General features: G+C 49.6%; 1 long non-coding RNA gene across 4 annotated transcripts in view; it reads left to right on the plus strand.

Annotated features, from left to right (window-relative positions):
* Positions 1 to 1522: 1522 nt before the first annotated feature.
* LOC113458152 overlaps positions 1523 to 7165 on the plus strand; it is a 14893-nt gene continuing 9250 nt past the window's right edge. For 2 of the 4 annotated variants that reach the window (XR_003378575.1, XR_003378578.1), the window contains exons 1-3: positions 1523 to 1603; positions 2112 to 2243; positions 4505 to 4564. This is a non-coding gene — a long non-coding RNA (uncharacterized LOC113458152). Of the gene's footprint in view, positions 1604 to 2111; positions 2244 to 4429; positions 4565 to 7165 lie in introns of all 4 variants that reach the window. The other 2 variants (XR_003378577.1, XR_003378576.1) reach the window with 2 other exon arrangements.

Here is a 7165-nt window from a genome sequence, read left to right on the forward strand (position 1 = left end):
ATGACGTACATAGAGGGATGAAAAACCCAAATACACAAGGCTGAGAACTCAGGCCAGGGGCCACTTGATTTACATGGAAGTCCTCTGGTTCCAGGGGAACTGGGCCCATCACCCCAGTTTCCAGAAACAAAGAGCTTAAATGCTTGCTGTTGATGGTTGCACTTTGTCTCCTGCCTCTTCTCCTGATTTCCAGCACCTGCCCCTCAGAAAAGCATGGAGGCAAGAAGCCAGTCAGGTAGCGAGCCCAGCCGGTGACTGCATAGGTCTGCCCTGTTATTTCTGTCTTCTCTGCTTGCCTACTGTGCACAAGCTCTGGGTTACAGGCACTAGTATCCTGTCTGGACCACATGAGCCCTGTCTTTCTCTTTGGCAGTGGAGAGTCCATGGAGACTTAGGTAGCTATGACACAGCTTTTTGAAGCAACAGCTATGGTCTAAGGGGGAGACTAATGTTCTGGGCACAGAGACACAAAGGAAAGATAGTGTCCCCACTCACACACACTGCCTTAGAGAGAGAAGGCATCCTAACATGTATGACAAGTGCACACAGTGAAAGGTCACACATGTTAGGGCTCTGTCTGCCAGGTAGCTGGAGAACAGCTGACAGAGAGATGGTGCTTGTCCCAGAAGTGTGGCCATGGAGGGCAGCCAGGGTGTACATGGCTAAGGGGTAGCATCTGAGCAGCTCTTCCACAATCTCCCTTCTTTGCACCCCAATGTATTCCGGAGTATTCTATATGCTTCCTTCAGGTCACACAGCTATTGCACCCGCTGGCCCAGTCTCTTAGGCATGGCATCTTCTCCACGCCAAGGGGCCTCCCTCCCAGCCAGTATCCAAGGTTCCTGTTTTCTCAGCAAACAATTTAATACATGGGAGTGGGGCTCTGGGAAGGCTGGAGGGGCCGGCAGCAGAGCATCCTAAAGTGACCATCAGTAGCTCCCATGACTTTATCATGTCATTTGAAGGAATAATAGGGAGCTTTGGAAGGGATCCCCAGGTCTGCTGAGCTGGAGTAAATAGCATTAGAGAGGTAGGGGTGTTTTGTGGAGTACCTAGGGGACTACACAGACACGAACCTGAACATTTAAAGCCACACAGGAACCACTTCTGAGCACTATATAGTAGGTTCCATCTCAAATGAAAGATCTAGCAAGGGCTGCAGCTAGGATCTGGGTGTAGAAACCAGGAGGTTGCTGCTGCCACTGCCACTACCTCTTGACAACAATGGGGACAGAAAGTAGACTAGAGCACAGAGTGTAGCTATCACCCAGACATTCTGGTCTGTCCCCAGAGTCTCCAGCAGCCTGCAAGACCCCATAGAAAGCTTGCTCAGGCCACACTGGGGCTGCAAGTGGTGACTTGCCCAGAGTTTGGAACTGGTGCAGGCTCAAGGCCACTTCTAGTTTCAGCTGCATCTCCTTGGTGCCCTGGTAATCTGGCTGGAGGCCAGAGGGGTGAGGAAGTCTGAAGTGGAGTTGTTTAGCTTCCCAGCCCTGCAGAAGGGAGTGAGCAGGGTTGCGAGGCTAGCAGTTACATCTTTCTATCTACAGCAGCTTCGGGGGCGGTGGTTCCTGAGGATCTGCTGATGATCTCCCTGTGGGATGTAAGTGCCCATCTCTCCTCTCCTGGACCCTACCTATAGCCACTGGCTACAATGATGTCTCTGCTGTCTCCTGCTGACCTCTCGGCTCCCACAACCCCACTACTTGACTTTGGCATTAGGGATTAGTTAAACTGTCTGTGTCTTCCCACTTCTTTAAAGGCTCCTGTTGCTTCCAGTAACCAAAGGATCATACCCAGACTCCCCCACTATTCCACAGACCCAGACCCCCCACTATCCTGCAGACCCAGACTCCCCCACTATCCCGCAGACCCAGACTCCCCCACTATCCCGCAGACCCAGACTCCCCCACTATCCCACAAAACTTTTGCCAGCCCCAGCTCTAGCTAGAAGGAAGTTCCCACCAACACTGGGGACCATACCCTCCCTCTCTCCACATCTGATTTCCTCTGCCTAGTGCCCTCCTATCCTGCTCCAAGTGGACAGAGCCCAGGCCAAAACTTCCTTCCCCAGCAGGTGTGTTTTTAATGCATGTCTGACTTCTCCTCAGTTTCTTCTGAAGGGCAGCTCTTAGATACCCTTGACCCTTGACCTGGCCTTCGTGACCTCTGCAAACCCAGGATTCATGCCTGGCATAAAAAGAGACCCAAGCCCCAAGCACAGCTGGCTGGCTGGATGCAGGGTGAGTTTGTTTTTTTTTTTTTAATGTGAGTTTTCCAGTTAGTGAGAACTTAGGATGGGGTCTCCCCAGGTTTACCCACTCTCCTTATTCCCCTTTAGGTGGTCAGGGTTGGAATAGTTCCTCACTTCTGTTTTATAGGTGGGGAAACTGAGGCTTGGAAAGGAGACAGGCAGAGCTGAGAACAGACACAACCCCAGAGGTAGCAGATCGCCCCAGGTCATCACAAAGTGCTACAATTAAGTCTCTACCAAGAGGGGCCTTTTGATCCAAATTATACAGCCCCAGTGTTCCCGAGCAATTAACACTGGAGCCACAGGTGGTACTCACAGCTGGTGAGGCTGTGTGGGCGACAGGAGGCATTATCATCTGGTGCCATGTCGCCTGCCCTGTCCAGCTTCTGACAGAGGTCCAGCCCAGGACGGCACCTGTCCATGGTGGGCTGCAGCCTGGGCCCCCAGAAATAGAAGGGAAACCTCTAACGGCCCGGTTCCCCTTTGCTTCCTTCATACTGCCTCAACTCTCACCCATCCCAGAGAGGCTATCTTTGCCCACCCTAATTAATCCTGCACGCACACACGCGCACACACACACACACACACACACACACACACACTTTCCCCTGCACCTCTCAGGAACCTGGCTCACAGTAGACATGTAAGAGAAGTTTGTTGAATCAACACTTGCTTGCATGCGTGAGTACCTAAATGCCAGTAATTAATGGCCTATCTTCAGGGTCTCCTTATCCCTCCCCCAGCCTCTGTGTGCCCATGTGCAGAGCCTGGAAGGAGTGATTATAAGGCTACAGAAAGCAACAGGATAAGTGTTCAGCAGGACCTGGGCTTTTAGTGGAGTCTCAACAACTTTGCTTCTTGCCCTTCCGATGGGGAGGTGCTCCCTCACCCAATTCCTGCAATGGCACTTGCTAGCCATTTAGCATGAGGTCACATCTTTGAGTGAATGCTGGGATCAGATGGGTGTGCTCCCTCTGATGGAGTCACATCACCCATGCAATAGCCAGAAAGCTCAGCACCTTTGGTGTGTTTACTGTATACAGCCCAGCTGGAGTGGTTGGCTAGTCTCAGTGGGAGGTCGCTGTAGGTTAAAGTTGGGAAGGAGAAAGCAGCAGAGGCTGGTTTCTGCAGTCACTTGGAAAATCATTGTGAAACACTTGTAGTTGCACGTAGTGTCAACATTCACACCTAGAACAGAGGAAGGCTTTGCCATCCTCTTTGCCAGTCTCACTGTGGGGGAAGGCTTTGCCATTTCCATGGCTCTGAAGTACTTGATTCTTGACATGGCTGGGCTCTCGTGTCAACAACACACCTTCACTCAGGGCTCCCTCTGCTCCCCACCCTGTGACTCTTCACATGTGGGGGTCATTGCTCCAGAACCAACAGTCCGTGTGGCTGGGACATTAAATGTATTTGCAGTAAGAAAGACTCTCCAATAACGGCCTGCATGGGTCACTCCTGAGGCCGTACCAAGCAGCATGGCTCAGCTCTGTAGCTCACTTTGTTAAACCAAGAATCTGGGTCTCTGCTCCTCAGCTGATCTCCAAGGCCTCTGACTTCCTAGGCTGTCAGCAATGCTGCCTGATGCTTGCTGTCTTTGAGTTTCTGAGCATTTATCACTATCAGGGAGTCTACTATGGAAAGCTCAGACCAGAAATGCTGGAGGATGTGGGGGAGGCACCCTCAAAGTGCAAAAGTGTACTGTCATGGTCTAGGCTGAACCCCAAACCCCTGCAGCTGGGCTGGGTCTTCAGAATGTCTAGTATCAACCTGAGCTGTGTCCCTGGCATTGGTCAATCATGCCCATTGGCTATCCCAGAGAAAGGGAACCTCGGTGACCTTGGGCAACCTACTCCCTTCCAAAAAGACAGTCCCTGGGGAGGGGAATGAAGAGTTAAGAATCATCAGAGGTTCACGTACAGAACACCCAGGCACCCAGCTTCTACCAAGACTGCAGTTCCTAGAGCCATGAGGCATCCCAAGGACAGACACAGCCCCGGGGTCTGGGTGAGCTGCCTGCGGCCCTGGCAATGCACTCCCACAGTGTGTTCAGGGAGCAGTTTTCAGTGCACCTCTGTTTTGGGGCTCTGTGCTTGGAATAGGCCTTGTGCTTCCTCTAGGGAACAGTTAAGCCCCATCCTTTTGCCATGTTTCTTGGTCTTTCTACCTTCACAGAGTACACGTTTCCCACCTCTGGGTTCTTCACCACAGCTACTTTGTGTGACATGACTGTCCTGCTCCTCTCTCTAGACTTGTGAGACATCCCAAAGTGCCCTCCCCACCTCAGGATCCTGAACTTTGTGATGCTTGGTAAGTCTCCTTTACCACAGCCAGGGACCTGCTCAGGGTGCTAAGGATTGGATATGGGTGACTTTTGGTACCTACCATCATGATTTTCAAGAATTTCTTCTGTCGAAGGCAAAGGGAGGGACAAGTGTGGGCCCTGAGGAATGAAACTGACACAGGAATACTGAAGTGCGCATGACCCCAGGATGAGCGTGCTGGATGCTGCAGGAACATGAGCATCTGGACCACACGGCTCGCTGGAGTGAGCGCCCTTGACTTGGTGCTTTGTGTCATCTTGACATCTGTTAGGACCAGCTCTTAGGAACCCCGCCATTGTGTTCATAGACGCAGTGTTGTGAAATGTAAGATAAACTGTGTTTCGTGATTGAAATTTTCATTTAGACGAGAAACCTCAACTAGCCTTGCCCTGGTCCACATTATTTACTATGACATCTTGGCGCCTTTCCCAGAGCCCTGCATCTTTCACAGCCAGACTGTCCCACTCTGGGGTCTCCATGAGGCACAACACAGGAGAAGCATGGGGCCAGCTCTGCTTCAGGGACTGGGGACTGGCGTCATCAGGCTAGACTGATGAGCTCGTCCTGAGAGGAAGGACTGCTTCAGCTGGTAAAGCAAAGAGTATGGAACGTTATAAGGTCATAAGAGAGTAGTCATGGCATCATGGAACTGCCTGGAAGATTCTAAAAGGTTCTAGAACTGAGATATTTCAAACAGGTGCCACGGAAATGGGAGAGGCCAGAAGAAAGAAGGAAGGATACTACAACTCAGGGTGGAAACGCAAGAATTGTGGAACTCCTCGCAGATGACCCACCTATCAGGTTAAGAATACTGCTGCCAGGGCCTGAAGAGACGGCTCAGTGATTAAGAACACTGGGTGAGCTTCCCGAAAACCCAGGTTCGATTCTTAACACCCACATGATGGCTAACAGCCATCTGTAACCTTGGTTCCAAGGAGATCGATGCTGCTTTCTGACCTGGTTGTGTGTGGTGCACAGACATACATGCAGGCAAAACATCCTACATGCAACAAAATCCCTAAAGATTGCTGCCTCCGGCTCTCTGAGAAGGCGCAGCAGGAGGGGCATGGTTAGTCGTTAGGGTACAAGGTTTGGGTTCTGATTTTGGCATGAACTCCTCTTGCTCTATTGTATTTGGCTTGTTTCTTTAGTCACACAAGGACAACACAGCCAAAAACCTACAATGTGTTAACTCATGTTACCTTCCCTGGCAAACAGCTGACTGGGGAAAAAGCATCCAGAAGATAAATCGCCTTGATTCTCTTGGGAGATTTTATACATCATCTTGCTACTTGAAAGAATAGTAGGCTTGAAACTCACGAGATGTCTTCTTTTATGTCTATATATGACTGAAAAGTAGAAGGGAACTTGGTGCAGGGGGCGGTGTGCAATGAAGTGTACCATGTGTCAGCAAAGGACATGGTATGCATTTGTGAAGGTGACAGAGTGAAATCCACTGTTTTGTCCACTGATTTAAAAACTTTTAGTAAGTTGTGTTTCCATTTATCACATATTTCAAAAACTTTTAACTTTCTCTTTTGCTATCTTTGAGCTATTGGATACTTGAAGGAATGATAATTTGATTAGTCTGTAATCACTGGGGCTGGAGAGATGGTTCAATCAGCATTTTGCCAGTTGCTTAAGTATGAGGACATGACTTCAATACCCAGAGCCAGTCAGCAACATTGCCGAGCTCTGGGTCCTAATGAGAGAACCTCTCTAAAAAACAAAACAAAACGACAACAACAAATTTGCAAAGTAAGGGCTGGAGAGATGGTTCAGCAGTTAGGGCACCTGCTGTTCTTGCAGGGGGACCCAGGTTCCCCAGTACTCACAGGGTAGCCCACATTCATCTCCAATTCCAGGTTATCTGACAAGCTCTTCAAGCCTCTGAGGGCATCAGGCATGCATGTGGACACATACATGCAGACAAAACACTCATACACATAATAAATCTAATTTTAAAAAATAGCAAAGAGGCCATTCCAAAGGACATAATACTTTTACATGTTCAATAGAGCTTGTATCCGTATCAATGGAGCCTTAAAACATATGGCATAGTCAGGCCTGGTGATATAAGCTTGGAAGTCCAGCTGCAGGAGGCTGAGGGGGAAGACGACAAGTTCAAAGCCAGCTTGGGCTGCCAAGTGAGATTAAGGTCAACTAGGGTAACTTAGTGAGACCCTGTCTCAACATTTGAAAGAGTGCCGGGTGTCTGGCTCAGCGGTAGAGAGTTTGTCTAGGATGTGTGAGGCCCGACGGTTAGTTCCCAGGGCCGCATTCAAACCAACGAACTCAGGACTGACAGACTGCAAAGCTCAACTAGCCTTTCCCTTGCACGCCACTAATAACTGGTCAGACACGCAGGGCAAAGGTTACCAAGGACATGAAAAACCCAGCTGATGTGTCTGGAATAGTCTATTCAGTGAGAGCAGTGAACACATTTTTAAGCACTCAGAAAATATTTACCAAAATGAATCATAGTCTGGGTCTCAAAAAAAACTCAGTATATTTCACAGGATTTGGGTCATATAAATAATGTTCTTTGGTCATGGAGAATTAACGTTGGAAATGTGTGTGTGTGTGT

This window comes from Microtus ochrogaster, unplaced genomic scaffold, assembly GCF_000317375.1.
Source record: "Microtus ochrogaster isolate Prairie Vole_2 unplaced genomic scaffold, MicOch1.0 UNK5, whole genome shotgun sequence".
Classification (NCBI taxonomy): Eukaryota; Metazoa; Chordata; class Mammalia; order Rodentia; family Cricetidae; genus Microtus; species Microtus ochrogaster.